Source organism: Macrobrachium rosenbergii, chromosome 41, assembly GCF_040412425.1.
Source record: "Macrobrachium rosenbergii isolate ZJJX-2024 chromosome 41, ASM4041242v1, whole genome shotgun sequence".
Taxonomy (NCBI): domain Eukaryota; kingdom Metazoa; phylum Arthropoda; class Malacostraca; order Decapoda; family Palaemonidae; genus Macrobrachium; species Macrobrachium rosenbergii.
Window position 1 is genome coordinate 92472338 of NC_089781.1, and position 13129 is coordinate 92485466.

Genomic DNA, 13129 nt, shown 5'->3' on the forward strand with positions numbered 1-13129 from the left:
TTTTTTTTACTCATATAAAATATCTTTAAACTGCCCTTTCACCTTACGCTTCACTTTCTCTATCTTAGAAACAACACATAAAATCTTCTTTTCAGCGTGTCACTTGCGTTCGAATGTGCTATTGACACTATCTTGCACTTTACAAATTCCTCGTTGACTGAGGATAGTTTGTATTAAATAAATAATTATTACAGCCATGTCTATTTTAATATTTAAATATGTACAATTAAACATATATTATGCAAATTATTATGATGTAAAAAATTTATTTACCAACTAACATGTTAAAATGTGTTCAGACCGAAAGCAGACACATGGGGTGATGCTGATAACAAAATATTGCGTCATGGCCTGACACGAGATTGCATAATGCTGCGAAATCAGTATAAGATGTAAGTTCAAATGTATATGTCAAAATAAAAGCAATTTCCGTAAAAATAATGATTTTAAGTAATTAGGTTGGTGAAAAGTAGAACGCTGGATTTCAGAGCAGCCTTTCCAGTTACGGCAGACGAGGTGAAAGTAGACCTTTGTCACGAATGACGAACCAGTTCTGCTCATCTTCTCCTGAATAGCCGAGACTGCAATGGACCCGCAAGCATTATTCATTTATGCTGGGATCAAAATATACAAAGCAAGATAGAATAGAAAGTTATTACTGGAAATATTTGGAGTTTTTCATTTAAATGCTGTATGCGAAATAAAGATCTGGGAATGTAGGCCTACCATATAGCAATTGATTTATCGGTCATTAACAATGCAAAGTATTTAACTGGTAAAGTACTTATAAGACAATGATTTTATTTGAATATATAGAGATATTAATGTGAACGTACGTATGACAAAATAAAATGAATGGGAAATGATAAATCTTGAAATATAAAAAAAAATGGATGTCATTTCCTCTTCCTCAATCGCAAATAGAGTTCAAGTGCTGTAGGCTTAAAAGGAAGGAAACCATACTTCCCCTTTAGCAGAAAGGAGTCTTACTTCATTAAACTGCTCTCTCTCTCTCTCTCTCTCTCTCTCTCTCTCCAGTGAACACTTTTCTTTTCCACTTCAACTGTTTTCTGGTACCTTTACAAAGTATACTGGTCAGTTAAGTTTGTATCATTATGAATTTTTGTTTAGAGCATAAGGGATTTAAATTCCATTGTTCTCTGTACTTAATTTTGTTTGTTTATACACTATATATGTGTGTATATATATATGTATGTATATACATACATATATATTAATAATAATAACAATTTATTATAATTATTATTGAACTTACACTTTCTAATGCTGAGCAAACTCACAGGATGAAATGTTTATCTGTCGTAACAGGTGGAATATTTATTTGGCAAAATAGAAATTCTGTGCCAGGAGAATATATATGTTTGTTTCCTTGTTGATCTCATTTATTATGTTCATCTTCTACTTTTATATTAAACTAACTTCTCCTGGCACAGAATTTCTATTTTGCTAAATAAATATTCCACCTGTTTCGACAGATAAACATTTCGTCCTGTGAGTTTGCTCAGCATTAGAAAGTGTATGTTCAATAATAATTACAATAAATTATTATTATTATTATTATTATTATTATTATTATTATTATTATTAATTTTTCGATTGTCTTTATCGTCTATTTCCAAGCGAGATTTCCTGCTTGTAATACATAGTTACTATTTTAGGAAACATGCAATTTGGAATGCATGATTAGGCTCAGAGAATACAATCCTTCTCTAAGATAGTCTCATACTATCTCCATACCAGCTCGAAAATGGTGAAGATTTTTTGGTTGTCTTTATAATTTCCATCCAAAAATCATTCTTTGATTTAAAAAAAATACGCTGCTGCCCTCGTGTGTATGTAAAATGGATTTTTCTCGATAGTGACCCCCAGTGAAGTTCGTGGGTCGTTATCTAGGAGTAATATTTCTTGGAGGTCATTATCTTTACGATATTTACAGTCTTTTGTTTATGTTTTTACGGTCATCCCAACGAGCTTATACTAAACACGCCGCAAAAGTGGATACATACCGGGTTAAAACCCTTGGGGGTCACTATCTAGGAAAGATCGTGTAAAATTATTTTAGACCTATTTAAGTCACATCTGTTTAGTCCTCACCGGCAATACAACTTGTGAAAACGTTGAAGTTAAAAGTAAAGTACAGATAAGTTGGAATAAAATTCGTGAATACCTCTCTCTCTCTCTCTTATGTTCGCCTTAAGTACTTGGACTCAGTAAGGCATGAAGAGAAAGCAACGGTCCAGAATCGTGCAGGAGTCCGCGTTGGTCTAACTGCACTTGTCCACGTGCATTTACCAAAAAGGTTTAACTTCAAGAGTCCGATACCCTGCCCGGTGGCTTCGTTGATTCAGTTCTACTTGTGAAGCTCAGTTTATGAAGCAGATTTTAGAAAAACGATGTTCGATTCATTGGCAGCTGATTTCAATTGATGAAAAGAATGAATTCAATCATTTATTCAGGCGTCTGAGTTTGGTGTCATGCCTTGATTTCGCATTTAAAAAGTAATCTCGGTTTTCGTTTTGGCTAGAAAGAACGAAAATAAATCTTAAGGTGTCGTTTTAAAATTTTTTACTTATGTCTGAAGTAATATCATTTTGGTTTAAAAACCCAAATCCTGAGGCCATCTGTTCACTTGTTAAGGAACGATGGACGATCGCTTACATACTCCTATATCATACATAGCCTTATATTTTCTCCGAACTGTTTTTGAGCCTTTCATTGTAAAAATATATACGTGAGTACAAATAAAAAAGTAATCATAAGTACGGTAAGGCGCTGAATGATAGGTCTTTGTAATTATAAAAGTAAGTTATACTGCAGCGCCTTAATCGTACTCTCTCTCTCTCTCTCTCTCTCTCTCTCTCTCTGCATTCCTATCAACTCACAACGACCACTTGATATTAGTAAGAATGGCTAAATGAATTATAATTATACTGATAACGAAATTTTCCTAGATATTGCATCATTCGCTGCCGTTACCTTCCGGAAAAACTGATGTTATCAAGCGCACGCACCTTGACCGAGTCTATCTGCTCGCTAGTTGCCCGTGACGTCACACCGTCAATCTGTTTTGATCCAAGTCTCTGAGCTACACCTGACATCTTTCCAAGATCTTCGCACCTTACGTCAGGTTTAAGGAGTTGAACAATGAAACATCATTGTTTCACTGTTTTTAAGAAATGAAAAAGTGAAATATTATTATTTTAAGAAATTAAAAAGTGAAATATTATTATTTTAAGAAATTAAAAAGTGAAATATTATTATTTCATAGATTCATATGTATTGCTACCCTGTGGATGCTTGTATGTGTGTGTGTGTGTGTGTGTGTGTGTGTGTGTGTGTGTTCGTTTTACTCAAAAACAAGTGTGACTTTACCAAGAAAGACGGACGCATCAGGCAAATGGCTAATGAGGTTCTCAGAACGACGAAACATCGCAAGTTTGCGCAACAGAAGACTGATGTTGACTTTTGCTTACGTCTAGGCCTTCCGAAGCTGATGCAATGCTGCTACATAGTAACGCAATTGACGGAAAAGATGTTCTGCGATGTTATTTTTCTGATTTTGTAAAACTATCGTTTATGTAAACATATGTTATGTTTATTTGGTTGATGACAGATTGATCTTTACTTCGTCTGAATTCTGTTGGCTTAAATTTCCCTTTTGCATTCTTGCATGGAGGTATCCAAAATTGGAGTATTGAAAATCTGGTTTAAACCAGTGAATAACGAGGTTATACAGGCCCGTACCCAGAGTTTTTTATGGGGGGTCTTTTTTCCAAAAACTGGACCTTTTCTTCTATATATGTCATTGCATATATAGGTATATACAAGATGAAATACTTGAAAATGTTATTTTAGTTATATTAAGAAAAAAAATGGGCATGTGGTCTATGCCCTTCTACCCGATTAGATGTTATTCAAAGTAGCCTACTGACTTTGGTTAACAGAATTTTACTTATAATGTTGAAAGTTTGCATTGAAATTAAAAAATATTTTTTCAGTTTTATTGATTGATTCATTTAGTATGTTAACAATAACAATTAACATGCATATTACTTTATTTATTGTAATGTTATATACTATGACTTAACAAAAGATAATAATTAATAAATATTCTATAGAGTATGTATGTGATGCAATAAAAAAAAATTATAGATAAAAAGGAGAAACTGCAATTACTATGTACAGTTATTTTGAAAATTTTCAAATGCACACTACAAATGAAAATATAAAATGCAAGCATACTTCAAATATTTGCACAAATAATAAACTACAAACACAAGAAATATGTAGCAATGATGTAGGATGAAAGGAATTTCCTTTAATATGTTGGCCATATGATTACATAGTTTCTTAATGAAAGAAGAGGAACTAACACGTTCTTTTATGCTCTAAAACAACGAAACACTAAAGCTCATGTGAAAACAGATGCGAGCTCTAGTCGTCTTGGGTGAAGCTTAGAAAAATATGGACGTCCAGAAATTCTGGGGCGGGGGAGGGGCCGTCGATCGACCTCCCCCCCTTCGGTACAGGCCTGTTTAAGGAACTGAAAAGCACTCTTAACGCAGGCATGGCCAGCCTCTGTGAAATGCTACGATTTTTATCCTGAAATGAAAACGTGAGGCTAAAGTATGATTTAGGATGTACCTGTCACCTGTCACCTGTCACGGAGCAAGCCAAAATGCTTCTGAATTTGCCATACCAAGCTTCTACAGAAGCATAGGCCTAAAGTGTACGAAGGAAACTGAATTATGAAGTATGTATCGATTGTTAAAATGGAACAGTCAGTACATAATCAGCTTGTAATAAATAAACGTATATAGTAATAAATAAACAATAAATGAATAAATGTAAGTTAATGAAGTAAATAAAGAAAAAATGAATAAAATAAAACGTTCATCAAACTAAATATTGTGACCGGGTTGCTGTTTACACGAGTCCCCCTAACAGTTATTCTGTCGTTTTCTCTAATAGGTGACCTTTTTCTATTTCAAAAATGCCGGAAGGAACTGAATACAAAATGGAAGAGATTCGTCTCAGAGACAAATCCCTTCTATTATTAATATTGCTAGATTGCTAATGTTTTCATCTCTCTTTGGCTTGCATATAAAAGCAAGACATAGCCTTACAGATATGCTTCGGTTATAAAGCCCTCATTACCATGGAAAAATAAAAGAATCTTTTTTAATCTCAGACGTACATATTTACATTGGTTTACCTTGCACAACTGTGAAAACGCGCTAAATGTAACACATTCAACACGAGTAATATATTGCTAACATTACTCGTCATATTAAATGTGTTATTATGTTGCAACTTCTGCAAATTGTTGCCTACATATATATATATATATATATATATATATATATATATATATATATATATATATATATATATATATATATGTATATATATATATATGTGTGTGTGTGCGCGTGTATAACTGAATCACGAAAATATGGAACGTGATGATTATATAAATAAAGATAAAATCCACGTTTTTTCCTATAATAACACACTAAAAGGAACGTTAATAAAAAATAGCCCTAAAAAACAACATAACACATAAAATTCCATGTTTGGAATGCCCCTCTTTTTATATTGGCCAATCGAGCAAAGATTTAGAAGTACGTATATTAAGCAACATAAGTATTCAGTCAAAGCTGGACAAACATCCAATGCTATATTCATTCATCTAAGTGAAAACTCTCACAGGATAAATTGGACTGAAAGTTCAGTGATTGCCAGATCGAAAGATTTCTCTTCAAGAAATCTTTTGGAGTCCGCTATAATCCAGCTTACTTCCAGCTGTAATTTTAACCTTAGCCCTGGCATGTATTATTTGGACCCCTGTATTATAAAAATGTTCAAGAATGACCTAAAAGATAAAATCACTGACTTAATTACAAATTAGTTTACCTTTTATATATTTTGCTATGTATTCGTATGTTTAATATATAATTTATATTTGTAAAAATGTTCATCTTGTAAAAATTTTTGTTTAAAAAAAAGATAATTATTTTGTTCTACTAGCATTTTTTGGTGGTCAGTCATCCCCTTGTATAATCTTTAATTGCCCTGTCCCTACTTCTGAACGGTTGATCCTAATCCTTTGAAAAACCTCTTAAATATTTAACCCTGTTTTGGCAGTTCTAATAATTCTTCAATTGTGTTGGATTACAGGTGCGTATTTTTTCCTTTGTAATCCCCATGTCATTTATATGAGCTTTCTTTGTAAACTTACTTTTATATTTCTTCAGTCTGCTAAGTAAAGGACAACAGACAGTCGAAAGGCCTCGCAGCACTCCAGTGTTTCTCTTTCCTTCGTGGATTTTGTCTTTTATATATATATTATATATATATATATATATATATATATATATATATATATATATATATATATATGTTTACAATGCTTCATGACACTGAGAACACCTGGGAAATTACACCACTGTACCTTATCTCCTATAAATCTCCATTCATCTTCGTACCCCTTCTCATAGTTCTCATTCAGATTTATCTGGTTCTTCCAACTCTACTGGTATCCACAGGGGCCTAGTCAATGATGTGAAACTGTGTGTTTCGCAATGTTGATGTCAATCATCTTATTTCAATGGTTCTAGAATCTTCGTTCTGGTATTCATCCGGTGCTCTAAGAATTTCAACGTTCACAATAATAATGATGATGATGATGATGATGATGATGATGATGATGATGATGATGATGAGCACGCAATCGTAAGGAACAAGTGGAAAACGCCATTAATGTTCGAATCAAACTTCCATTGAAACAAACGCCCGTAGGGCAAATAGAAAACCAAACAAAAATCAAGCTGATAATAACATACATAAACCTCAGTTTACAAATAACAAACTCCACAAATAAACAATTGGGGAAACGTATACCTACTATATCATTACAGCTGTGTCTTACCTTGTCTCTCATCACTTCCAGTTCTTCGCTTGGTTCTCCCGCCTCTTTTTAAAGTCCAGGTGGAATACGGGGTGCTCTACCCGGTTGGGGAGTGGCGCCGTCAGTGCACCTCATCTGTGTACCATAGGCATTACTTAAGGTTCTTTGCAAGTGTGCCTTTTACCGTACCTCCATTTTTCATATTCTCTTTCTTCCATCTTACTTTCCACCCTCTCCTAGCAATTGACTCAGTGCAACTGCGAGATTTTCCTCCTGTTACACCTTTCAAACGTTTTACTGTCCACTTCCGTTTCAGCGCTGAAAGGACTCCTAGGTCCCAGCGCTTGGCCTAAATTCTATATTCAATCCATTCAATAGGCTACGGGATGCTCTAAACGCTACACAAATCAATCAGTTTAGAAACTACAGCCCGCACTACCGCTAGGATAAGCACTAGCTTAATCTAAATCATCCCCAGACTAGCAATGTAAACAGAGTTTCATGGAAGACAGAATCACGAGTGGAAAGTTGGAAACTGACAAGTGAATCCAAGGATGCGCCCCAGGAGGAGTTACTTCGAGTATTCTGTATAAAGATTAACATTCTCTCCACCCGTTTTGCCAGGATTTAAATATTAAACAAGCAATTTCCATATCGCATATCGAATGAACTGTCAAGAACTTACGGTGCAAAACGTTAAGTTTGCTTAAGTAGACAAAAACGTAGGTTTAAGGTTTAAATTTGTAGTCTCATTGTTCACTAAGGTATAGGACACGAGACTATTTTGCCTTCCCGGTGTTTTTTGATTATATATAAAAGGATGAAAAAAGGTAGAAGACAAAAGGCAACGCCACTACAATCTGAGAAAAACATATGACTGAGGTTTTTGACATTAACTGCCTAATGGCTTGACCACCTCTGCAAGAAAGCACTTCACAAGTAGGCCTATTTATTATGTCTCCTGTTTCAGATCGTTGGTTCGATGACATTTGTCTATTGGCCACATGTGTACTTTAGTTATCTATTAGACCGTACGGAAAGCAGGGATATTATATGTAACTGTTGCTCTGATTATCCCTGTAGTTATTAATCATCAGTGGCTTCCCCTCCTCCACAGATGAAAGGCATTATTGGGCTGTTTGTAAGACCAAGAACCTGTGCTGACACTTGTATTTTATCATTTACTTACATTTTTATCTATTAATCTATTTAATTTCATTTATTTTTTCTTTTCTAATAACTGATCTCTTCTTTCTGTATTTTACAACTCACATTTTCATTTATTAATTTAATTTATCTTTTCTTTTCTAATTAATGATGTTTTTTTTTTCTGTACTTCCTGTTACTTCTTTTAAATGAACACCATGTTCTTTGGAAGCTTGAATTTCGAATGAGTGGCCACTGTGGTGGGTTTGTTCCATATGAATAGGATTCATCTTCTGTGTAATAATAATAATAATAATAATAATAATAATAATAATAATAATAATAATAATAATAATAATAATAATAATAATAATAACCGTTCAAAAAGAATGAGTGAAAGTCATTGTTTACAATAATAACAATAATAATAAACAAATAAAAAAAATACTCTTACAAAAAGAATTAAGTCATTGTTTATAGTAATAATAATAATAATAATAATAATAATAATAATAATAATAATAATAATAATAATAATAATAATAATAACCATACAAAACAATTAACGAGTAATGTCATTGTTTAAACAGCAACAGCTCAGCTGTCAAAACCAGACATCCCTCACAGGCGAGGCCAAGAATGAAACACAAATTCTAAATAAAACACTTTATTAATCCCATCTCAGTTAGCATTAATAGAATCTAATAGAGAACCTACAATCCCAGGGCTATTCCACATGTGGGGTTTGTCTCATATAAAACTTAACAACCTTCAGATGATGACTCTCTCGAACGAAGAGGAAAAACCGTCAATAGGCACTGTTGTGAAAATAATCACGAGGGAAAAGTTAATAAAAAAAAAAAAAGCATAACGTCCACTACTACTTGTTTCTGTTTTTTGAGAATCATCATGTGGAGATTGACATATATCGCTTTTTTTTTTTAAGAGTACATTTTTACAAAGAACACTTGTTTATTTTTTTACGAGACAGAAGAAGACTATTTACAAATTTTTTTTATTAGTGTTTTTTTTTTTTTTAAATAACAGTCACAATTCAATGCCATCAGAAATGTAGTACTCAATGTTCATCAGTATTTCCAAAAGAAGTTTTATTTATTTTTTTATTGATCCCTCCTCGCGTGAAGAGGTATTCAAAGACGGGAGTCTTGGCATTGAAAACCAGTACTGTATGATGTAAAATGTATATATCGCGCTTTTTTTTGTTTATAAGTCAGTAAACAACGACAGACAGAGAAGCCGTTAAGACCGAGCCATACAAAAGCCCCCCCCTTTGAGAGGGACTCCCGAAAAAACATCATCATTCACAAGTCAGGCGTGACGTCAAATCAACCTTTTGCGAATTCACTAAAACCCAGAAAAAACAACTCGGCCTTAACGACCCCCCATTCAAAAGAAATTAAAAAATGTATAAGACCACAGTATGACTTAGATACATCCCAACACCTGTCTTGTGCTAAAAATATTGGTTCCAAAAATAAATCTCTCTGACGGTTCAACAGCTGTACACCAGTTCCTGATAGATCTAAGCCAAGCTGCGATTCCTTTCTCATATACTGAAATGGCTATACCTAATAAATTTTTTTAAGAACAATAATTATTTCAATTGGTACAAAAATAGTTTTGTTTTTTGTTTAAAAGGCAAATGGACCTTTAAATGAATTTTTCAATGATATATGTTTATACAATATTCATTTTTTTTTTTTGTAAAAGCACTAAAAGATCCAATTTCGAAATAATCATAATAATAATAATAATAATAATAATAATTATAATAATAATAATAATAATAATAATAATAATAATAATAATAATAATAATAATAATAAAAACAAGAGATGTGCACATTTGTAAGTAGGTGAAACAATAATAATGGTTGCCGCAGAGTCAAATTCAGCCGGTTCTGGTAACTGGGCGAAATTAGCGGCGACTTCGGCGTGAAAGGCCTTGGAAAGAGTCCCTTTGTTTCCTTCGAGGGGCAGGGAACCGCAAGTCAGGTACCACTGCTCGGCTGTCCGTGAAAGACACCAGATAATTCCAATCAGTTGACCGGGAACGCCGCTTAGAACTCGGGCAATACACACAGATATTCCTTTGCTTTTTTTAAACACTAACAGTGGCAGGGAGATCGTTAGCTGCATTTCCATGGGGCGTCATGCCATATATATGTATCACGATATATATATACATATGTGTGGAATATACATACTGTATACATCAATATACACATATATGCATACATACATACATGCATACCAAGTATAAGATACACACGGTAAGTGCATTTACATAATATACTGTATGTATGTATACATGCTGACATGTGTGCATATACATCAAAGTATATATAAGCATATATATACATTATATAGTATATCCATACATACATATATGTATATGTATAGTATATACATACGTACACAACACATACATACGTTTCATAAAAAAGTATAACTTTACCTTGCAATGAGGAGCAATGAGAGAGAAGTAACTTACAATCTACGGAAGATAAAAAACATAAAGAGACAAAATCTAAAAAGCTATAAGAGGAAATAATACGTAAGGAGGATTATTATTATTATTAATATTAAAAGAGAGAAATGCAATGCTTTTTTAGCTGTTATTAATTACTTAGTCGTTATTAATTACAATGTTTTTTTTTGCGGAATGTGCACAACAGCAGCGAAGTGATGATGCGATACGATGAACTGATGATGATTGCTGTGATGATGAATACAATGATTATGCCAAAAAGACCGCCAGGCCAAAGGGGGGGTTTTTGGGGGGGAGTAACATAACCAGAGTGAAGAATGCCCGTGAATCCCACGAATTGGAATGTTCCAAATCTTAATTCAACGCTTAAACTAACTACAAAAAGTTTTTTTTTTTCTTTAAAACTAAATAGAGAGGAAAAAAACATATATTAAAGGATTGCTTCTCATTGCTACGTTCGTTACAGAGGAAATAATCAAGTTGCCAAATTTAGCTGTTTAGTGTATGAAACGGAAGAGTTAAAAAATTTAAAATTTCAACAGTAAATCTCCCTTATCTAAAAAATGGTAGTACTCTATTAGCAGGCATATGGTACAGGCACAATTTCCTTGTAATGGATGTACTTGAGTCAAATAAAAAGTTTTAAAAAGACTTTAAAATATTCTGAGTACTTAAAAAACTGCCTCTTCATAATTTGGTGCATTTGATCTGGAGCCCACCTGGAAGGGAACAATCCTTCCAGGAAAATATAATTTGAAAGCCAAAACATGTTTTCTTTAGCACTGATAATGAAATTTTGTGTTTTTTCTTAATCTGCTGCTACAGATATTTTATCATTCGTGATAACACAAATCCACAGCTGATAAATATTAAGTAAATAGTTACACATTTCCTAGTACTTTAGACTCCTTGCAGAGGTTAACATAAGCTACTAATAGCCTTACAAAGATTGTATAGCAAATTAACATCACAGAAATATTTGTTTGTCTAACTGGGCAAATGTTGATATCAGAGAATAAACGATAAAAACCTTGAGTAGACTGAATGCATTGCCATATATACTACTCTATCTTGAAGCACTCTAATGAATTTATAATTTCTTGAATTCTACCAAGTCTGGCTCCAACTCAAATGCAAGAATTCACTGACTGAACGGCATGTATATACCTTTTGCGAGAAGAGAAACAAAAGTTTGCAAATTCATGAAAAGGTGTGGTAACGTCACAAAAGCTTGGACTTCTGAAACACGGAAATAATTCCTACTGTGTTGGGGTTGGGGGGGTATATTCCATATGCCTCCTTCATGAGCTAATTACTTACTGTGCCACAACTTGGATAGAACGTGTGTGTTTGTACATGCTAGGTAAACCCAGTTGAGGCACTAAAATTTTATGCTTCTGCTTGGAATCAACAAACTACAATTATTGACCGGTATATGTATAATCTGCATATATACATATATATACCATATGTATGTATGTATATGTATATATATATATATATATATATATATATATATATATATATATATATATATATATATATATATATATATATATATATATCTAGTGACAGAGAGAGAAACAAGGAAGGAGCAGCCCCCTTGCTCGGAACACATATCATGGACAAGTGGCAGCAATATCTGGGTAAAGATGGTTGCTCAAGCAACAATACATAATAATAATAACTCTTGCTACATTACTTCTGGTATTATTATAATCTCTTGTACAAAACAACAGTATCAAAAACTAGATCACAACACCTACACTATATGTGTTATGCAATGAAGATATCATTATCATCATCATCATCATCATTCATATATCACTGGGCCATTAGCTGATTGGACATGCGCCCAGGAAACAATAGTAATTCTTACTTTCAGAAATAAATAGATATATGTGGTGAAACTTATTCACAAGTGAGAGCTTTGTACCAAAGTGAGTGAGGAGACCGCCACCGTAAGAAAAGTGAAAAATGAGGTATGATGCGCCACAGAAAATAAAATAATGATGTGTAGGGGATAATTATATTGTTTAGTGAAGGCGGCGCACCAATGACTTATCAACACTTGGAGCCTCAACTTCCTTAGGATAGATTAGTCCTGACTGCACCATGGTGCTTCTGGTAACAATTGACGAGGAACCACTAAGGACACGCACTCGCCGCCACGATCCTCGCACGAGAGTTCTCCCGATGGCCGTTTGTACCGCATGGTTTCCCTAGGAAGGCTTAGCACCATAGATTATAGTTTATGTTTCAAAGTTGGGATATCATGACCTTACACAGCCTCGCAGGAGGGTCATTATTGACTAGCACAGCACACTTCACCAGACGGATGTTTGTGACCGTAGTTTGGTGTTGGGTCGTAGGCGCCCCCCCTGGATTACTCAGTACAGCAATTTGGAGTTACAGCATTACTGATCGATGTGACAGATTGGTAGCGTGATGGAATTCTCAAATATATAACTTATATATTTTTCATTCAGGCTCACTTTTTTTTTTTATATAATTTTCACAAATCACTATTTTGCATGAATA